Source organism: Pinus tabuliformis, chromosome J (genome assembly GCF_031772625.1).
Source record: "Pinus tabuliformis cultivar Carrire ecotype Pingquan chromosome J, CPIR1, whole genome shotgun sequence".
Lineage (NCBI taxonomy): Eukaryota > Viridiplantae > Streptophyta > Pinopsida > Pinales > Pinaceae > Pinus > Pinus tabuliformis.
In genome coordinates, this window is record NC_142295.1 from 361,649,374 (window position 1) to 361,670,842 (window position 21,469).

At 36.9% G+C, this 21,469-nt stretch overlaps 1 pseudogene across 1 annotated transcript; it reads left to right on the forward strand.

The window, feature by feature from the left end:
- The first annotated feature begins 90 nt into the window (after positions 1 to 90).
- LOC149227239 (protein PAT1 homolog) lies at positions 91 to 16,981 on the forward strand (annotated as a pseudogene). The gene is made up of 5 exons (XR_016247772.1): positions 91 to 1,024; positions 1,728 to 1,885; positions 2,397 to 2,462; positions 2,831 to 2,900; positions 14,085 to 16,981. The product of XR_016247772.1 is annotated as a protein PAT1 homolog (transcript).
- The last annotated feature ends 4,488 nt before the right edge of the window (positions 16,982 to 21,469 follow it).

Below are 21,469 nucleotides of genomic sequence, written 5' to 3' on the forward strand. Positions count from 1 at the left end.
GTTTTGACATTTAATTTCACCTTTATCTTGCCTTTCTTTTACATAGTGCATTTTTTCATGGTGCATTTGCTTTTTAGAGGATGAGGAAACCCTTATTGCCCATCATATTGTAATTCAATGTCATACTTTTAATGTTGCTGGGGAGGATTCTCAGCGAACCCCAACCCCAGTCGGCTCGGAAGCTCCACGATTTGCTGCAATTGCAAATCCAAATCGCCTTAAATTCATTAGACTCGTCGACCCATTTCGAGTTTCCAAGGTTGGAGTCCGCAGAAGGTTCTTATTCTTTGTCCCACGGCCGGGTTTTGCTTATTATTAGAAACTCCAGGTCTCGGGTTCGAATCGAGAAAGGTTTTTGGTATAACTCGTTTTTTTGGGAAGTTTTTGGCATCTTTTGCTGTAATTCTTGGCAGCCGTAGGTGTCAAGGATCAAATCTGGGGCGATTTGCTCTTTCTTTAGTTCTGCCCCACTGCTGTTTGAAGCCATAGGTCCAAGATTCAAATCGGAGGGCGTTTTAGGCGTTGGATAGATGTGAAGAGCTCTGCATGACCGAAGATTCTGAAGATTTTGCGTTTTAGTGTAGCTTACATTTGCTCTGCTTCTCCAAAGCTCCCTTGTGGTATTGTGCGGGAATATTCGTCTTTTCGCCGTGCAGTCTGTTGTATAATTTTGTATTGTATTGCCAGAAGATAGATTCTGCTGCTTGTAGAGGTTTAAGCCGTTTGGTGCAGTTTTGAAGTCTCTTGTGGTTCAGTATTTTTGTATCCGACGGGATCCGCGATTTTGAGATTTATTTAGGGCATATTTGGTAAGAAGCTGTTAGATTGGGATTGTAAGGATTGAAATCTTTACAGATAGGTTTAGCGACGTTTAGTAGCAGTTATTGGGTTATTGGGGTCAAACAGTGCTATTATAAGCTGAAATAAATCAAGATGAATGACTTCGAAGACGCCGAAGGCACTCAATCGTCTGATCTGACGGAGGACACAAAGGATCTGAAGACTTTAGCGGAAGAGCGTGCCCGTAAGTATTCGATTTATTTGGTTGTTGACAAAATGATGGAAAAAATGCTTTCATGACTTTGAGACCTTGAGAGTTGAGTAGATTTCTCAGTTATTTATTTATTTGTACATAAATAAATTTGAAATTTTAGGTTTCTGACCTCCGTAAGAAATAATTTATGGAATTCGATATTCTACTCGGCTGATATTTGTTTCTAAATTATCTGAAATAATATGCTCCAAAAGTATAGTGTTGAGCCAATATGCTGGAAAGGGTGTGGTTGTTAATAGTGATGGTCTGCGAAGTTTTGGTTTCGTATGTTCATCACGCGTCTCATAAGGTTGATTACAAAATGTCTTGCAATCAAGAAGTCGTCCTGTCCGTACAAAATGACATTGGGGTCAATTTTTAGAGGTTTGCAGGGTTGACTTTCATTTCCTAAAATAAATTAGTTCTGTGACACTGAAGGATTAAGGCTTGAATTAATAATTTACCTATTGAAATGATCTGTGAGAATGGCCTTGCCAGCACACTCTATACGGAAAAAGTATAAGGGATATTTTTCAATGGATATATTTTAATGGTGAATGTGCTTTGGCCTGAGAAGCTTGTTAAAGGAAACTGTAAGGGTTTAATTTTCTAATTTGAGTTTCTTCCTAATGTTTGGCGGAATTTTCGTATTGCGTATTAGTTGTAGCTAATTGGCTTTTGCATGCATTCACAGTTATTGACCGGTTTGATGCATCACAATATGCATTTTTTGGAAAGGATGTTACGCAAGAGGTAGAGCTTGGAGGTTTAGAAGACGAAGATGATACTGGGCAATTGGGGACTCTTGAAGATGACGAATATGGGTTGTCCTCCGTTTGTGATAGAGACGAGGTGATTCTCGAACCCACTCCGAACCGATGTTCTGGAAGTAGGTTTCTTTATTTTAATCATAGATGGTGTGTGTGTAAATGTGGTGATGGATCCTTTTATTTTGTCTGGATACGCTTTGTTTTCTTTCCATGAAATATATATCCTGGGTAAACCCACCGGGCACAATCTCTTATTCGGAGGATGGTACACATGGTAAACTGGATTCTGCAGAATCTTGAGGCTCTGACGACTTAAGGCTCAAGGGTATTTCAACAATATACTTGTTAATGAGCCCAACATTTCACTTGGCAATTGAATCTGGGTGTGGAGGATAACAATCATCACTCCCAACCACCCAAGCTAGACCCAATTCACAATTTTGTTTAGATTCTCATCTTATTAACATATCTATTAATGCTATTTGAAAGAATGGATTTGAAATTTGAATAGACTCCATACAGTTTTCATGATTTATATTTATTTTCTCGTGAATTTCTCACTAAGAATGTAAAGGGAATCGTGAATGGTGCAGGCTGAACAGTCTGAGGTTGTATCTGAAGCTGATAATATGTCAGAGCTGTCCAGCTCCTTTATGAGGGTTAGTGTTTCTTTGAAGCCACTGAAAAGGAGACAAGTCATTATCTAGAAAATGCATCAATTGAGTGAATGATTGCACTAGCTATTTACTTAATATCCAATAAGCTTGGTAACAACAGTTTTCAAGTTTATACAATTTCTGATTTAGTTGATAATTACATGTTATGTTTCAATTTCTGATTTAGTTGATAATTACTTTTAGGCAGTACTTAAATTTGTAGGGGCCTTCACTTGTAATATTTATGTTTGGGAAGTTTTGAGTTGAAAGTGGATATTGTTTTGCCACTTATATGCAATAGAACAATCAAATAATATTTTGTAAGCATCTCTGTATATTTAAGTTCTCAAAATTTCTGTTAATTTTGACAGATGAACAGGGTCTCTGGGGAAACCAGGCTTCCAGCAAATATTGGAGACTTGGGATTTGGAGCTAGAGAATGTATGTATATTTTCACTGTTTTGTTATAAGTAGAAAATAGAATGCAATGACATAGCAACGAGTGAAACTGGACTAACACTGCAAGAAAATATTTTTTTTGGATTTGTTTTAACTTTTTATAAGAAGAGACTTCTCATGTGTGAATTTGGAATATTTGCAGTAAGAATATTATTGCATTTAATGAGCTTGGAAGTTGTTAATCTATTTATTTCATGTGTATAATGTTAATTGTTTCTGCTCTCTATGCATTGAATTTCTCTGCACATTGTTGTGAAAAGTTAGTCATCTTGTAAAACTGCCTTAATTAAGCATTGTGTCTGCTATGCTGTTCATGGAGATAGCTGTGTTTGAAACGAGCTAGAAATCTTATAAATGAGATGTGATGAAGGGGACTAATGGAAAGAATTGAGCTGTGTTTTCATAGTAGAAGATTTAGTTTTAGTGAAATCTCTTGGAACTGTTTGGATTTTGAAAGCTGTTTCCATAGAAAATTTGATTTTGCGTTTTTTTATTTACACTGTAATATCTGATCTGTTTTCTTCAGTGATATATCTTATAGAATTTCTTGAATGAGAAAATTTGCCAGTGAGATTAATTACGAGTCGAAATGAATGGTTGGTAAAATTAGCGGTGTTATCGGTGTAACAAGTTTTCAAATTCGTTTTTGGTATTGGGTGGTTTACCCAATTAGGCTTTTCAAAAGCCTAAACATACAAAACACAAAATTTTGAGATAAAATATATGTTAAATGGTCATGCTGTTGTTGTGACTAAAGAAATAGGGACCTACATTCTTAATTATACAGAGAATTTCATTTGTTTCAAAAAGGATGCATGATCCACAAGTTTAAGGCATAAGAACACCTTTGACAACTAATAGTGCAGCTCGCAAGCCATGCCAACTGTATTTCAGTTTCAGATTTGATAATTTGAGTTGTCAAATGACCCAACCAAATTTCTAGGGAAGCAGATCATGGCAGTATAGAATATGAAGGGTCTTTCTGAGTGTTTTGATGATAGGGATCTAGCACCTCAATTAGCAGAGTTGGAATGGACATGTCTTCTCAGACTAGATCTGGCTCGAGAAATTGAAGATTGATGGCTAAGCAACTTTAGGGGATTAAATACGAGAAAAGTGTTAGGCATGTGTGAAACAAAGTCACTTATATAAACCTTGGAATATTGTATCATTGTCATTAGGATTATATATTAACATTTACAACTTAATCCTTTAGTTATTGTTTTTGGTTATATTGGGGTTTTCAGCTTGCTTCTTCAAAGCCATAGTGGAAAAAATGCAGAGTCTTCCAGGTATTTTGGTTCAAACACAGCTTGGCTCTGCTGCCAAACTAGGCCCAAGTCTGTCTCTTGGCAGGTGACTCAAACTCTCCAGCAGTGGGTGGAAAACTTTACTGGTGTCAAGTAGAAATGTCAGTAAGGAAAAGAAAAACCCTCATTTTGAATGATTATATTTGATCAAGTTTTTTCCTATCCCGAGTCCAATACTTGTACCCTGGTCTTGTGGATTTGTTCTAAGCTGAAGTTTTTAAAATCGTTTGCAGCTTTTGATTGAATCATTTGCAACTTGGTTGTATGTTGTGAATTTGTGTTTATGTAGACAATTAATTCAATACATTAACCATCCTTTTAAGGTCCATTATAAGAAAGGGATTTGAAGAGGATCTTAACAATATGATAATTGAGGTCTGATGTGAATATGTATTGTGTGGCTTTGCACTTAAAATGACCCAGTAACTTTGTGAATGAATACATATAAATTGGTAATTGTCATTTTGTTGTGATTGTTTACATTTTTGTTCCCCTATTTCAGCATTTATTCCAATTTTGTTAGAGGCCCATTTTTTCTTGTTTTCTTGCCTTCACGATATTTTATTCAGAGTTTAAGAGCACATTAGTGATGCATGTGTAGTAAAAATTCACAAAAATACTGCCCCCCTTTATTTTCCTCGCATATCTCTCCTTGAACATTTGTGAGCATTTAGAGTATTTGGATAAGCATCGAAGATTTGTGATTTAGAGTGAGCTTGGAGCTTGTTTGGCAATCCTTGAAGCATGTTTGTGGTGGATTTCCAGCAGTGGTGGCGAGCTTGATGATTTATCATGTTGATTAGTGATATGTAGTAGGACAGTAGCTTGGATTATGTTGTTTTTTGGAATTTAGAGGCCATTTAAAGCCTCATTTTGAAAGAGTTTTGTTTTAGATGATGAGTATTGCACATGGTGTGATTTTCATATTTTCATACTTACGTGGTATATAAGGAATAGACTTTGCATATCGTCTCTAATGGTTTGGAATCTTCAAAATATAAATTTTTCACTAGAATTCTAATAATTTATGTATTTTTTAGTAAATTGAGTCATAAAATTCAAACTTGTCCATTTCAGAGCCATGTTCAAGTCGAGTTTGAGTAGAACCTCAGCTTATTCTGAGGTCAAATTAGTTTTAAATTTTTTTCGTTAGAATTCTAATAATTTTATATATTTTTAATAAATTGAGTCTTATATATTTCCCCACCTGCCATTTGCTCACCATATCTGGATCCTGGTAAATTGAGTCTTATAAGACCTTACAAACTCGTATTTTAAAAATTATACCTTCAAGTTTTATATTTATACATCTATATTATAATGGTCCAGACTCCAAGGTCTAGAGGTATCCTGCAGGCTATGTCACCTGGTTCAAATTTGAATTTGAGTTCGATGACCTTGAAGTTTGACAGAAATTCGAGAGAATTTTTTTTGGAATAAAATTCGGCATTAAATTCAGCATACTAGGAAATTTTAAAAATTATATATATATATATATATATATATATATGAAAATGAAATATATGTAACCAAACACTGTAAGTCTGTAACCAAATATATTTAATTATATTCATCACTCACAGCTGAATTTCATCACTTATATAAAACCACACGGATCGCATAAAACCAAGAAACTAAAAAGATCATGTGCCTAATACTACCGCCTTTGCCGAATTCAACGCAACAGCTGAATTTCATAATGCACTGACTCCAAATTCACTGAGAAATCGAGTTGGAATTTGAAACTAAATTTGATTTTGAGCTCGGCAAATTTGTTCTGAATTAACTCGGCCCTCCAAATTTGGCAAATTTTGAATTTTTTGCTTCAAAATCGGCAAATGCGGTGACACAGCCTGCAGGAATGAAAGTCTACTCATTTATGTACCACTAACAGGTTATTTCAGGTGGCCAGACTTGTCTACAAGTAATAATGCAGCTGCATGTCAGGGTCTTCAGATTGTATCTATCAACAGATACTAGGCTAGTAGCCATGAATATTGTAGTCTTTTACCTGATTTGGAATATATATATAAACACCTGCCATTTCCCCACCATATCTGGATCCTCGTAACTTAGGCTTTAGTTTTATGTACAGACCGTAGACCTCTAACCAAGGTTACTTTGGAGTGGGAACTTTGAAGCGATAGCGACATTTTCAGAAGCTATATATATATATATATATATAAACACCTGTCATTTCCCCACCGTATTTGGATCCCGGTAACTTAGGCTGTAGTTTTATGTACAGACCGGTAGACCTCTAACCAAGGTTACTTAGGAGCGGGAGCTTTGGAGCGGTAGCGACATTTTCAGAAGCTTCCTGTTTGGGAGCGATTTGGGGAGAGTTTTTGTATATAATATATGTTTTTTTTTATATTTTGATGCATATATGTCAACAAAAGCATGTAGACTGATGAATTAGATATAGAAAGCATACAAAACATAGATTGAACCATATAACAACAACCATCTAGAAGTTATAATCTTCATCAACCACGTCCACAAGTTAGTAACATACAACATATTGAATCTCATGATTCATCAATTTTAAAGTTTCAAGCTTTCAAAATTCAATATATAACATTTATTATAATTGATTACCAAAGTTGTACTTGTAAGCTAAGTGTAACCATTACAACAAAGAATATCTAACATGAAATGAAACAACTTTCAACTTTCATGAAGCATCATATTCATAATTCATTACCAATGAGTTATAATTGCCAACTTCAAACATAAATTGTCATATATTTTTTACAAAAAAGTATCATAATAAACATGAAAGAGTCATCAGTTATTAGAACTACTAGAAACTAGAAAAGACAAGTAAATCTATTATCTACAACTTCCTCTTCCGCCATGAGAAATGTCTAATTTATTAGCAGGTCGTGGTGGTCTTCTAGGAGTCTCCTCCTGCACAGTCGCATGACAAAATAAATATATGATATGGATGACTAAGCCCTATTAGTTGTCCGTCAAATTTCAGATTTCTACATAAGTCCTCATAACTTAATGTTTAGTATCCTTCTCAGTGGGCTCTCTTCAAAATGAACTTCTGCAACTAAGTCACCTGACACGTGGATTTAGGATTCGATGAATACGACGATTCGAGTGGTGGATGTGGACACGTTGACCCCTCCAAAACAGGACAGCTTGGATATATATATATATATATATATATATATATATATATATATATATATATATATATATATAACTAGATTTTTTTTACAGAAATTCTCATTCATGATACAAATTCATTGATTTCAAACATAGGCCTTCATCTACATGTAAATTTTACTGTTTACAAAGTAACATTTTGCATGGTACATAGTATATACAAATGCAATTGTGACATAAATGATAAATCATGATTCATAATACATATTCAATCATCAATGATCCAATAGGAGAAAGACAAGATAGTAAGATAAAGATACTGACAACTGTAGTTTTTTCATTAAGTCATCATAATCAAAATGTGTTTCATAGGTAGTGCAATGCCAATGGAAAATAGAAATATCAAATATCAAATACAAAACAACTACAAGTATACAAGCCTCAAGGCGGTAGGTAGCTCATGACTCATGAGTCATCAATCCTCATAGTCATCATCAAAATCAGCGTCACTGCCCTGATCATCATGGTCACCAGTACCATTGCTCTCCTCTGCTGCATTGTCCTCCTCTGTATCCAAAGTCATCTCTACATCTGTTGGTGTGGAGGATGACCCCTCTACAGTATCACCATCATTAAATCCGACATGCTCTAACACTAGATCATTGAGATCCAAGTTGGCCAATGCCAACTCAACACTGTTGTGCAGACCCATATCATCAGGAAAGACATCCCACATCTTTGTCTTTCCCTTCAACTACTCTTCCCTCTACTTGTAAATAAGACGAAGGTTGGTGTGCACATACACCATTGTCTTTGCCTTGGACTGCTCAAATCCGCTCTTCTTGACACTATACAAATTCCCATATGTGCTCTAATTCCTCTCGCAACAAGAGGATGAAGTCATTTGAGAGAGGATCCTCATGGCTAACTGCTGTAAAGGAGGGCTTGTTGCCCCATGATTTTCCCACCAAGAATAGGGCTTCTTAGTCCCCCTGTCTCTAATTAGATCATATCCTGCAAATCAACTAGTGCCAATGGAAAACTCTGCAAAGGCAACCTCCACCTCATCAAGGGATGCTTGATCTTGAAAAAACCACTTGAATGCATCTTTCCTCCCCTGTAAGGTTTCACCATCCATTTGAGGAGGGAATCTGCATGAAGGCCCACCCTTCAGCCACAATGGCTGTAGTATTTTGGGTTCAATGAGTGAGCCCCAAACAATGTAAAGGTGTGCAATTCTTGTCCCATCTGTTGATAACAATATCATGTATAGTGGTGAAGAAGGCCTATAATGATGTCTCATTCTCGGGGCACTCACTCTGTAAAATAATGCTCCTCACAGACTCAGTCATTGAATCCCATCCCTCATAAACCTCTCGTAGGATGGGTTGATTTGTATCTGCAAATCGAAGCAAGGAAATGATAGGGTCCACGATCTGAATAACTAGATCTACCCTCTTCCACCAAGCATCATCTAACACTGTGTCCTTCACTCTTTTAGAGGCTACATGATCTATCTTTCTCCAAAAAGACCAAAACTGTGAAATAATCATGGCCCCAAGAGCGGTCTTGACCTCCCTCAACCTGTTCAACATGATGAATGAAGAGGCAAATCGTGTATCCACAATCTTCAACAATGATAGATTGTTGTACCCCTTGTAGATAGTGAGGGCATTTGTATGGTTTTGTACAAAGTTACGGATATGGCGTGCATCCTCAATAATGTTACCAATCCAAAGCACAATCCAAAGCACATCCGAAGCAATCGATTTCAGTGCTAAGTTCAATGAATGGACAATGCAAGGTGTCCAAAACGCTTGTGGATATTTAGCTTCCACAATCATGCTAGCAACCTTGCAAATAGGTGCATTATCTGTAATGGTTTGCGCACAAGAATCAACACCTACATCTTAAATAACTTTAATAAACAACTCACCCATATATTGTGCATCCTTGTATTGTCCAAGTGCGTCCACTGCTTTCAAGAAAATTGGACCATTCAAGGAAGACACCATGAAGTTGATGAGTGGGTGTTGTGCTGGATCTATCCATCCATCAGAAACAATGCTAACCCCAGATGTTGGCCATGATGCTTTAATCGGCTCAAGCATTTTTTCCACCTCTTTTTTTGCCTTCGTCAACAATGTGGTTCTAAGCTTCTCTGACCCAGGAGGCACATACCCTGATGGAGCCCCTTGAGTTAGAGCTCGACACATCTCAATAAATAGAGGTGAGCGTGCAACATTGAAGGATATGAAGTTTTGATAGAAAAAAGGCAATGGTGAGATCAAGCTCTTCCCGTTTCTCCTTTTGAAAAATCTTGTCCATTGGACCAAGTGAAATTGCCTTTCTTTTTGTTGCTTGTCCCCCACTAGAACTCTCAAATGGGAATTTGTTGCTGCCTTTCCTCAAGAATGGAAGGGGGTCATCATTTTTGGATTTTTTTGATTTTGCAGCCACATTTTCCATACCAACATTGGACTCTCTTTCCATTTCTTTCCTCTTTGATAAAGGCACCTTTGTACAAGTTCCAATCCCACAACCTGGTAAAGCCAACAAACGACCTTTCACACAGAAATATGTGCTTGTGAAAGTATTGTGGGCCAGGCGACAATGTTGCAATATTTACCTTAGGGAAATTCCTTGGATTGTGCTCATGGTATTCTTTTTGAAACCAACAACACAGAGTCGCTGTCTCCTAACTGGGAACATGCAACAAACTGCGTTGACAAAGCAAGGAAAGAGTGCAACACTACCACAATGTTGCTTTGTGAAGGAAGGATGACCGCGCCACTGCTCTAACATGGGGGACATCAAACTTTCTCTGCCTAGAACTTCAAGCAACTTCATCACCACATGCTTAAGGACCTCCAAGACCTGTACAAGCCTCATCAAACCTTTGCAACGCACTTGACCATAATATAATTCCTGTTGACTTCAATGCCAACTTCAATTGGTTGATTGGCTCCCTAGGGTTGACATCAATGCCAACACCTTGCTTGCCAATAGAAAACCTAATAGTTATTTTCATCCAATCATAGTCTCCATCGACAATAGTAAAGTGTTAACCACATAGTTTATTAAGGTTGATGTTGTGAGTGATTGGAAAGGATGCATTGCTGAAATCACACTTGTCATCACCTGTTGTGGTCCCATAGATGGTAGGGGCTGTTGTGAATGCAATCTATTGAAACATTTTGAGCCCAAACCAGGACATTACCTTATATAATACATATCCAAGGTAAACTAAATATTCATTAAAAATTAATATGTTATTTGTAAACATTGATATTAATAAAGATACAAAATAACAATAATAAATATCTTATAAAACAACACCGTGAAAATTTTATTCACCATTCCAATAATAACAATAATAAATATCTTATAAAAAAGCACGAAAATTTTATTCACCATTCCAATAAAATTAATGATACATTTTAAGTGAATATCATTATTATTATTATCCAATTTTAAGGTCACAGGCAAGCCAGACACCAATTTGGTGTATGAGACCCCCTTGTTTGTACCTCCGCGCAGTGATTTGACTACTAAGTCTACGAAGATATACATACTCTACCCTGTTCTGGTTTTGAACTTGTGAGAGGAAACATATGCTCTTAACCATTAGGTCCACTCAAGCTATATATATATATATATATATATATAATTTTTTAATATATTAAATTTTGTAAATATATATAATTCTATAAGTTTTAATTTATACTTCAATATATAAATTATATTATGAATAGCGTGTATATATATAGAGATTAAATTGTGTTTATATATATGTACACACACTCTTTAACAACTATATATGATCTTTTAGTATTATAAGTATTAAAATTTATATAATAAATCTATTAATATAGATTGTTTAATATATTATAAATTAGAGTATGTAGGTTTCTGTGGTTTGAATTATTGACACACTCTTTAACAACTATATATATCATCTTTTAGTATTATAAGTATTCAAATTTATATAATAAATCTATTAATATAGATTGTTTAATATATTATAAATTATAGTATGTAGGTTTCTGTGGTTGGAATTATTGACCAATGGAGGAAGATCTACGGACTGAAGAGTTTTAGTCGATATTTCAGAACCACCAGCGGGGTCCTGCTCTTAATATTTCCTCAATTCTTGAAGATAGACCTGGCTTGTGGTTTTGAAATGATTAAAACTATTCAATCTGTGGATCTTCCTCCATTGGTCATTATTATAAATTATATACTGTGGTTATTTTTATGTAACACCGATCTCTCATTTTCTGTCGAATATCCCTTTGAGTTCCATATCAAGCGATTGGGCAGGCCTCGAGTTTTGATTCGAGTCCCAATGATTTGAATAGATCAGTATTGCTGGTGCTGGGATGACCCCCATCGATGGTACCCTGTGATGGTCGGTACAGGTGGCCCATTGGATCCGATTACAACTAGCTCTATTTCTTCTCATGTGATCAAATGAACCAAATTTTGGCCAAATATAATTTGGTGGGAAAATGTTTTTTGTATTTTAAAACCCAGGATCCACGGATAATTATCAGGACACATTTTATAGGGAGGAAACATTTATGAACTGGTTACGGGGTGGATCCAATCTGGGGATCTGTGGATTGATCCTTTAGGTTTGGCTGGTCCGGTAACACAGGCTAAAGGGGATGCCTAAATATTCAAAATCTGACTTGGCTTGTATGCTCATGCAATCACAATTTTCGAAATAGCTCAATGTTTGCTTGGTGTTTCTCCTCAAACATTCAGTGTTTTGTCAGTCAATTTTGGGATACTAAACATGAAGTTGTGAGGGGAGAATATGAAATTTGACATCCAACTGATGGGGATTAGTCATACATATGAAATCTGTCTTTACCTTGTTAATTGACTATTATTGTGGACATAAAACTAAAGGGGATGCCTAAAATCTTCAAAATCTGACTTGGCCTTTTTTAACATTCAATCGTAATTTGCCAAATAGCTCAATGTTTGTAAATACTTAGTTGTTTCTTGGTACAAGCTTAGTTGCTACAAGAATTATATTTTTAACATTACCATTAATTCTTACGGGATTTTTTAGAGTGGTTCTAATCTCATTGGATTTCACGTGGAGAAAGTGGAATTTTAGATCTTATTTAAAATTCAGCAGACTTAAAAGTTTTCAGGATTTCAGGATTGGCATGATTGCAACATTTCTTCTGGATTCTGTGATGTATGAGGGTATGGAATTGACATTTAGTCGAGAGCACGAAGCACTCTATGTACCTTGATATTTGTTGCATTGACTGTTGAACTCCTCCGTCATGACCTTCAAGCAAAATCATTGATTAGGCCTTTTAAGCTTTTGCTATCTTATTTTAATGCTTAGAGGGTGATCTTAATGAGGAGGTTCCCAATATAGGCAATGATTTTGAGGTTACATAGCTATTTGCTGCAGCTTGATTATTTTTCGACTCTAGAGGCCATTTAGAGCCTCTCTGTTGATCTGTTTCGATTCAAAGATGGATTCCACTCTATGCATATTTTGGTTATATGCATCCTTGCTATATAAATGAGAAACTTTGCTTATGTGTATAATAATTTGGATTCATATGGATGCACATGAACTATATGTTATTTTCAACAATATTTTATGTATTTTTAGGTTGACCAATCTTTTGGTTTGGTTCTAATAACATTGCTGAGGATGCTTGATCATTTTTCATCAAGCAAACAAGGGAATTCCATTGTTTTTATCGCCATGATTCATCTGATGAGATAAACTTTTTTTTTTTTGTTTTGATAATTTTTGTATCATTCAAAAAGATCATATGACTCAGGAGTCGAGGCGAATATCATATTTTAGTATCGATATTTGATGTTCTACTTGACATCCTAAACATCTTATATATTGATTTTATTTTCATATTTATGTAGCAATGTGTTTGTTTGATGTTGATGTTGCTTTGAAAGTTATAAAATTGGAAAAAATGATTATTTTTATACTTTCTAAAACTTCCTGATAATTTCCTATATATTCCCTGCTGATTATCTAAAATTCAGACCCCCAGCCATAATCGCCGATAACGATAAATGTAACATTGATTGGAACTGATCTGGATTTTAAAGTGATTTAATCTATTGTTTGAATGTGGGCTAATGCATATCATGTGTATTTAGCCTATTGTCGGTAGAACCTTGCACAGGATCCAGAGTCTTAGATTTCTTTTCATAAGTATTATAAAAGAGTAAATGTAATATTCAGCAGTTAGTAGCCAGAAGGAAGCTGCAGAGCCTACTGATCTCAACTGTGAACGTAATATAAACTATTTTAAATCTACCCATTGAAACATGCTACACTGATGAATGTATACAACATATAACGTTAGTCATTTTGATACTGCCCTAGTATGGTACAAATCTCAATTTGCTGACAACATATCTGAGGTCTATATTTATTGTGGTCAAATTGTGATTGTGAAGCTTGTTTTGGCCCATCTAATGGTATGAATAGGCTCTTCATGTGAATGCGTCTTTGTGTGAACGCACATTTTTTTTGTGTATACCATGAACATTTATATTTTATGTTTAATACAAGGAACTGTCTATTAGGTTTCTTTTTCCTTCTGATTTTCTAGGGTATCAAATGGATGTTTTTTCTTGTTATGCTTGTTTTTTAAAGACATTGATATTTATAGTTTTTTGTGCCCAAAACTAAAGTCCTATTCAACTTTGTTATGGAAATTTCTCTCAGCCCCTGAATGGTTTCGAGAAGCAGAGGTTTCCAATTGGTTGGATCAGCAGATATTAGATGCTGATATTGAACAGGAGGGAAGAAAATGGTGGCAGCAAGAGCAGCATTCTCCGGTGAGAGCACCAGAGCCAAAACCACTTTACAGGCACTCATCATATCCTCCACAACAGTGGGGAGGGGATCCAAAATTTCCTCAGTCATCATTCAGTTCATTTCCTCCACTTCACTCACAAGTTATACAAAATCAACCACGTCACAGGTCTTATCCTGGTCAAGCATCACAGGTTGCCTTGTCTGGGCCACCTCAAATGTCACATTATCCTGGACCGCAGCCTCATTTTGGAGGAATTCTGCCTTCTGTGATCCAATATGGAGGAGGGATGCCTCAATACAACTCTTCAGGTCATGTAATGGGTACACGGCCTCAGCAAGGCCACTGGTTGAATCAATCTAATATGCGACCAGGAGGGCCATCGGGGATTATGACTAATATGATGCATCAGCAAATGCCCCAACCCAATGCTATGTTGCCTACACAAGCACAGGCATTGCTGCAGCAGCAAAGATTTCAGGCAATGCAGAGTGGTGTTCCTCATTTTCCTCCTGTGCCAACTCAACAAGTATTCAATTCACATCCTCCACCTATGCACAGATACAATGAGGCATTTTTGGGTGGGGATTTTAGGGATCAGCGTAGTAAGTCTCAACAACGTGGAAAGCAAAATCAGCGTAATAGCCAACAGAATTCAGATACGAACAGCCAGTCAGGTAGGTCTAATAATGGCTGGCCGCAGTTCCAATCAAAGTATATGTCTGCAGAAGAAATTGAGAGCATTGTTCGCATGCAACTTGCTATAACTCACACCAATGATCCCTATGTCGATGATTATTATCATCAAGTCATTCAAGAAAAGAATGCTACTGGTTCTCGAGGAAAAAGTCAATTTTCACCATATTCTCTACGTGAATTATCACCTTGAAAAAAATTTGTAGCAGAGCCACATGCTTATCTTCAGGTAGAGGCACTTGGAAGAGTTCCATTTTGTTCTTCTGGAAGTGGACACTCCTTCAACACCAAATGCATTAGGTGATAATGTAGATGAATCAAAGGGCACTGAAAGACCCCTTGATTAGGAACCAATGTTGGCCGCAAGGATTGTTATTGAGGATGGGTTGTGTGTTCTTCTTGATGTGGATGATATTGATCGATTTTTGCAAGTATCTCAACTATAATATAGTGGGGCCCAATTAAAAATAAGGCGCTATATATTTTTGGAAGGATTAGCAACTTCTCGGCACTTAGTTGATCCTATTGGAGTAGAGGGTGGCCATCCAATTGGGTTGGCTCCAAAAGATGACCTTGTTTTTCTACGCCTGGTTTCTCTTCCCAAAGGGAGAAAACTTCTATCAAAATACCTTCAGCTTCTCACACCTGGAAGTGAACTTGCACGAATTGTCTCCATGGCAGTTTTTCGTCATTTGCGTTTTTTGTTTGGTAGCTTAACTCCAGATCCCAGTGCTACAGTTGGGCTTGCTAAGACTGTGGCTATGTGTGTTTTCAACATGGATTTAGATGCCCTTATTGCTTGTTTGACAGCAGTAGTTTGTTCTTCAGAGCAACCACCACTTCGTCCTCTTGGAAGTTCCACTGGTGATGGGGCATCGGTGGTTCTAAAAGCTGTTCTTGAAAGAGCTACAGATATCCTGACAGATCCACGTGCAAGTTATACCATGCAAAAGAGAAATATTTGGCAGGCATCATTTAATTGCTTCTTCAAATTATTGACAACATACTGTACTAATAAGTATGATAGTATCATGCAATCCCTAATTTCATCATCAGGAAACTCAGCTTCAATTAGTTCAGCTGCTGCGTTTGCTATGAGCAAGGAAATGCCTGTGGAACTGCTAAAGAGTAGCCTTCCTCATACGAATGAGAACCAGCGGAGGCTTCTACTTGATTTTGCTCAGAGATCAATGCCAGGAGGTGGATTCAACTCCCAGAATGGCAGTGGTGGGCACGTGAGTACTGCGTCAGTTCCAGGCTAACATATGTGAACTTCTAAAGGACACATTCTCTCTCAACTGATGGATTCAATGCATTCTTTTTGGTGGCTCTTTTGGCATGTTTACATCTGGAAATCCTCGAGGTGCATTTCACCATAAAGTTGAGTAAAGATTTTGTGTTGATGCCAGCCTCAACAATGTGGAATCAGATTGTACATGAAGCCCATCGTTAAGCCCAGAAGGTTTGTATATTCCTTCAGATAATATGCATAGCAGGGTGCTTATGTAGCTATATTAAGTGGTAAGGATCTGATGCTCATACGGTTTCTTCATAAATTCTGAAATGGCTTGCTGCACTATTTCTTTTTCACTATACTTGAAAGCAACAGTGTGATAAAATTCTCTGTCACAAAATGGCTGCCATTGGTTCTGGCACACTGAATTTCAGTGTTGCTATAGGAGAGTTGAGTACACTGTTATCTTTAGAGGTTCAAAGTGGACTTTTCTATTGTCTTGCAATAATCAATCTGTTTGTAGGTTTAGGTCAACATATTATGGCTGAAACTTCTTTTGGAGCCAGATTTTGAGTGCTCTATATTGAACTATGAGGCAGAAGGTTTTAGGTATTGCCAATCTACACATGTGGATTTTAGATTTTTGCTTCTTATAGGGATACCTTTGTTTGTAAATTGAATATTTTGAAGTGTTCAGTGATATTGGAAACAGGCTAAAGTAGCTTGATGTCATTAATGGGACATTTCACGGGGAACAATCGAAAGGTGTCTATCAGCTATAAATTGTATATTCAAATGCCAAAAGATGGTTCCAGGTCGATCTGGCTAAGATCTTCATGACGCGATAAATAAATTGAAATATGTTGTTGATTTGAAGTTTGAGTGCTCTATGAAGGTTGAATCCTTTGATTGATTTCTGGGACATTAACTGTGGCCCTTGATTTATGATGTTTGAATTTCTTATGTATTTTCATTCCTATTATCCCGAAGAAATTGCTTTATCACACTGCATTTCATTTATACTGAAGTCTGGGATTTTTATTTGTAAAATTCTATTTGAGTCGCGTGTGTTCAAATTTATTTCAACATTATGCTTGTTAATTACATTGACAAACATTCTCTTTATTGGTAAGTGCAATGTCATGTCATTTTTAATCACAAAATTCAATTGGTTGAGTAAAATTGTTAGTTATCAACATGTTATTTGTCATGTCTAGAGAGTAGATGGATGAGATTTAATGAGTGCAACAATATTTACAAGCACATCTGGGTTAATTGATTATTTTGATTCTCATACTAATTTTGGTACATGTTCATTGCATGCCATTTTTAAAATATTTTTTATTATATTGAAAAGTTAGCATTATGATTTGACACTTGTTTCCCCTTTACTATTTGCCAATTGTGTGTCTATATATATATAGATATATATATGGTGAATTTAAGATTCTATTGCCACAAGATGTCTTCAAACAAAACCAGATCACTGTTTAAACTGAGTCCTATCACAATCTGCCACTAGGGATATACCAAAAGTAAGAGGGAAACCAAAACTGCTAATAGGTCTATCAAAATCTAATCAACTGTTACTGCAAAAAACAAAACCGCCGAAATAAACTAGACTACTGAAAGTAAAAGACATGAGCCAAGGGGCTGAATGAGACATCAAGTATCTTTTTAAGTGATTGGGGCGGGTTCTTATGCACTTGGACCTACTAGTGCTGGAGGTTTCAAGCCACATTGTAGATGGCCCTCTATGTATGCTAACCGAGCATCTAGACTGCGGACAAGAATGATGATGGTGTTGGTATCTTTAAATTTCCCTTAGAGAGGAGATGATGTTGTTGTGGTCCTCGTGTTTTCCTTTAGGACCCTGCACAAGAATGTCTTCATTTGCTAGTTGAGGATAATTGAATTAAGATATTGGCTTCATTTTCCTTGGTATGCATAGGGTCAAGAACCCAATTGGCGACTTTGGTTTGAATCTTAGAATCAGAGTAAGCTCGACGGTCATTAGTGGTCAAAGATTATATTTGGCTGATTTCCTCTTAGCTTAGCTCTTTGGAGGAGTGGAAGAATGAAAAATGGTCGCTGAGCTTGGGATTGAGCTTGAGATAGACCTTGAGGGCATTTACCACTAGACCCTAACGACATGCATCTGTTGGTGGGGCATGGTATATTGATGTAGAACAAAGGAGAGTGTGGATGACCCCCAATATACAAAGAAGCCAAGAAGAGAGTAGGATAGGGCACCGAGTAAAATAGACATATTTAAGATTGAGCTGTTAGGGAAGTCTGGAGTGAGCTTTGGCAAGTTGTGATAGAGGATCAACAGATTGACTCTGGGCAGGGTTTGACAACCATAAGAAACCAATGACACCAATACTAGTGCACACAACCAAAAAACTCAGTGAATTATGAACTAGAATCCATCATTTAAAAGCTATCAAATTGAAAGAGCGGAGGGCATTGTAAAATTTGGATGTAGAACAAATTATAGAGCAATGGTTGGCCCATCGGGCTTGGGAATGCTTTAGAATGAGGACAAGTCTTTGTCGGTCACCTCCTACCCTTGTTTGAGCTCTTGTCGTCATTACCGCCTACATTTTTAGAGGTCCCCTCCTCGACCATTGTCGCCTAGCTCATCACGCGGATGGATAAGACTAGGTACATGCCTTGAAGGGAAGCATCCCATGAGTCAACACCACTCTGTAATACAACTCTCACATAACCATCACCATAGGAGGGAGCTTCACCTTATATTGCAGACGAGCCACAAGAATTGACATAGGACACGGGGCCATGACATGGGGACTGAAGCTCCATAAAGCATGCGTTGCGAGGGAAATATCCCCCATATGTCAAGAGAATGTTGTAGGAACTATTGAAGAACATGGAGTTGAGGTTACCCAACCAAGAATATACAGACAAAGAACAAGTTGCCATCTTAACGTGAATGAAATGAATACCAGTTAACATGTGTGATTGCATGGGGTGGGACAGCGACGCCATCCCCCACTCTTAAATGTGATGGGAGGTGACGTTGTGGTGGGCTCACCCCTTCTCTGTTGAAGCGACTTCTAGAACCTCGATTGAGGAATATATATACTGACGTGTCTCTGTGCTCGAGTGTAAAAGTGATGTTGTTGTTTCCAAGGAATCCCACAATTACACTCACTTAAGAGTGCTTAGGCTCTAAGCCGTTACAACAATATTCTTCAAGGCATCAAAACTCAACATGTCACTAGCGAAGATTTCACTGAGTGGGTAAGATAACAATCATTTCACTCAACCACTCAAAATGGCCCTAATTGACATACTTTTTGGGCGTTGAGGATGAGTTGGAGAAAGAAATTAGCTTCTCTCAACTTGAAGGCAAGAGAGAGGTTGCTAGTACCTGGCCAACCCACAATATAGACTCACTTAAGAGTGCTACACAGTTACTCTCTTCTAGAGCTACGAACATGTCAAACTACGAGGGCTTGAACTTGGGTGAGAAGGATCACAACAATTCTGTCCAATCACCCAAGCTAAACTCAATTGACAGAGAATGATAATCTATGTAGAAATCAATTTTTTTTAAGCAATGTATATATTTGGCGAATTTGGTTTGAGTAAAATTTTGTTCTCAATCCATTAATTACCCAAACAAAAAAACAAATATTTCATACAAAATGCCAGGAAATAGGAATGGGGCAAAAACTCCCCTATCCCATGATATATAGATTTCATAAGTAATATCTTCATCTGTAGGAATTTAAACCTAACTGTAGTCTTCCCAAGTATTGACTACCCTCCAATCGTCAATTTGGCTTAACATTTTTAGCAACAAAAAATGCAATATATGGAATGTGAGACTGCAAATATTTGAGAGAGGAGCAATTATCCCACCAAGTAGAGAGTCCGTGTATCTATTGTGTCAAAACTCTGATTGTAGCCAAAATGAAGGTATTCAATCCTCTGTGGGTTAAGGCAAAGATTCCTATTCTTATACACCCAAGATGAGGATAAGAAGTGTTATGCTTTTGGGCTTCATTTTGTAGTTCCTTGGGATCTAGTAGAGGAATCGTCTGGGTGAATTCAATGTTCTCTTGTATTTGATTGAGAAATACAAGAATTACCAGAGAAACCAAATGTTATTGGCTTTGATACAAATTTGGATCGCATCGGTCGCAGAGGCTTCCTCTGACAAAGAATGAAACTTGCAGAGAAGTACGATTCTTCACTGTGTTACACAAACTTGTACACAAACCTTCCGACAAATCCAATGCAAAACAAGCTCTTTCAAAGATCTCCTGCCTATACGAGCAAAACTGCACTTTAGGATTCTAAGCGAACCTCCAATGAATCTCAGACGAACTTCACACAGTGAAAATATAACATAGAGATATAACGCAGCCAGAAATGAGACAAAATACTTCTTTTATTAATTTGCAGAATAACTAGATATTACAATCATAGAGTCTTGGCTTTTATTAGAGATTGACTGCTAAGGCATTTATCAGTTATACTAGCTCAGAACAAGCTAGAAATTGAAGGCTTCCTGGCCCGTTGCAGACTTTGTCTATGAACTAGAGAACTCAAATGGAAAGACTCTTGTCTAAGAAAGTTTGGCCACTTTAGGTTCTCACTAGGCTCATAGGTCCTGATGTGCAGACTTCTCAGACTTTAGACTCTCTATGACTTAGACTCGAGAATTTCTTTGTGATGCAAGCAGATCGCTTTCAAGATGTAGATGCAGAGCAGAGATAATTCGACTCTCAAACCCTAGATTTCTCTAACTCTCGATGCTTCAAATGGTTCTCCTCCCCCTTATTTTTCAGAAGTTGGGGGAGACAAAAGGCATCCTATGGTACCACTGATATTGACTAATGTCTTATCCATAGATGCTATCAAATGTGGGTTAAAGCGCACCAATCGTCAAAGAAGTGCTTTGAGTCTTAGAGAATTGTTTGGTAAAGTTTTATAATAATGACTTTGGGACTGTAGGGAATTGTCCTAAAAGTATACAAAGTGGAGATGCAAGGCATACCACGGTACCTTTATTTATATGGTGAAGATATTATCGAAATCCCATGATATTGGTCACACTCATTGTCAAGTGACTAGACTTTTACATTATTTCACACAATGGATGTTTTTATCATGCAAAGTCCACGATAAACGAATGTATGTACAATAGTTATGTTCCCAACATATTTATGCAGAGAATCTTTGTTTGACATATCTTCCATTGGTGTCCCATGCTTTAGAAAAGATGTGTCGAACTATCATGGGCTTCCCTAATACTATTTGATGGTTTATTTTTGTAATGACTAACCATTGGTGATGTTTAGCCATAAAATCGAATCCCATCATTTGTGA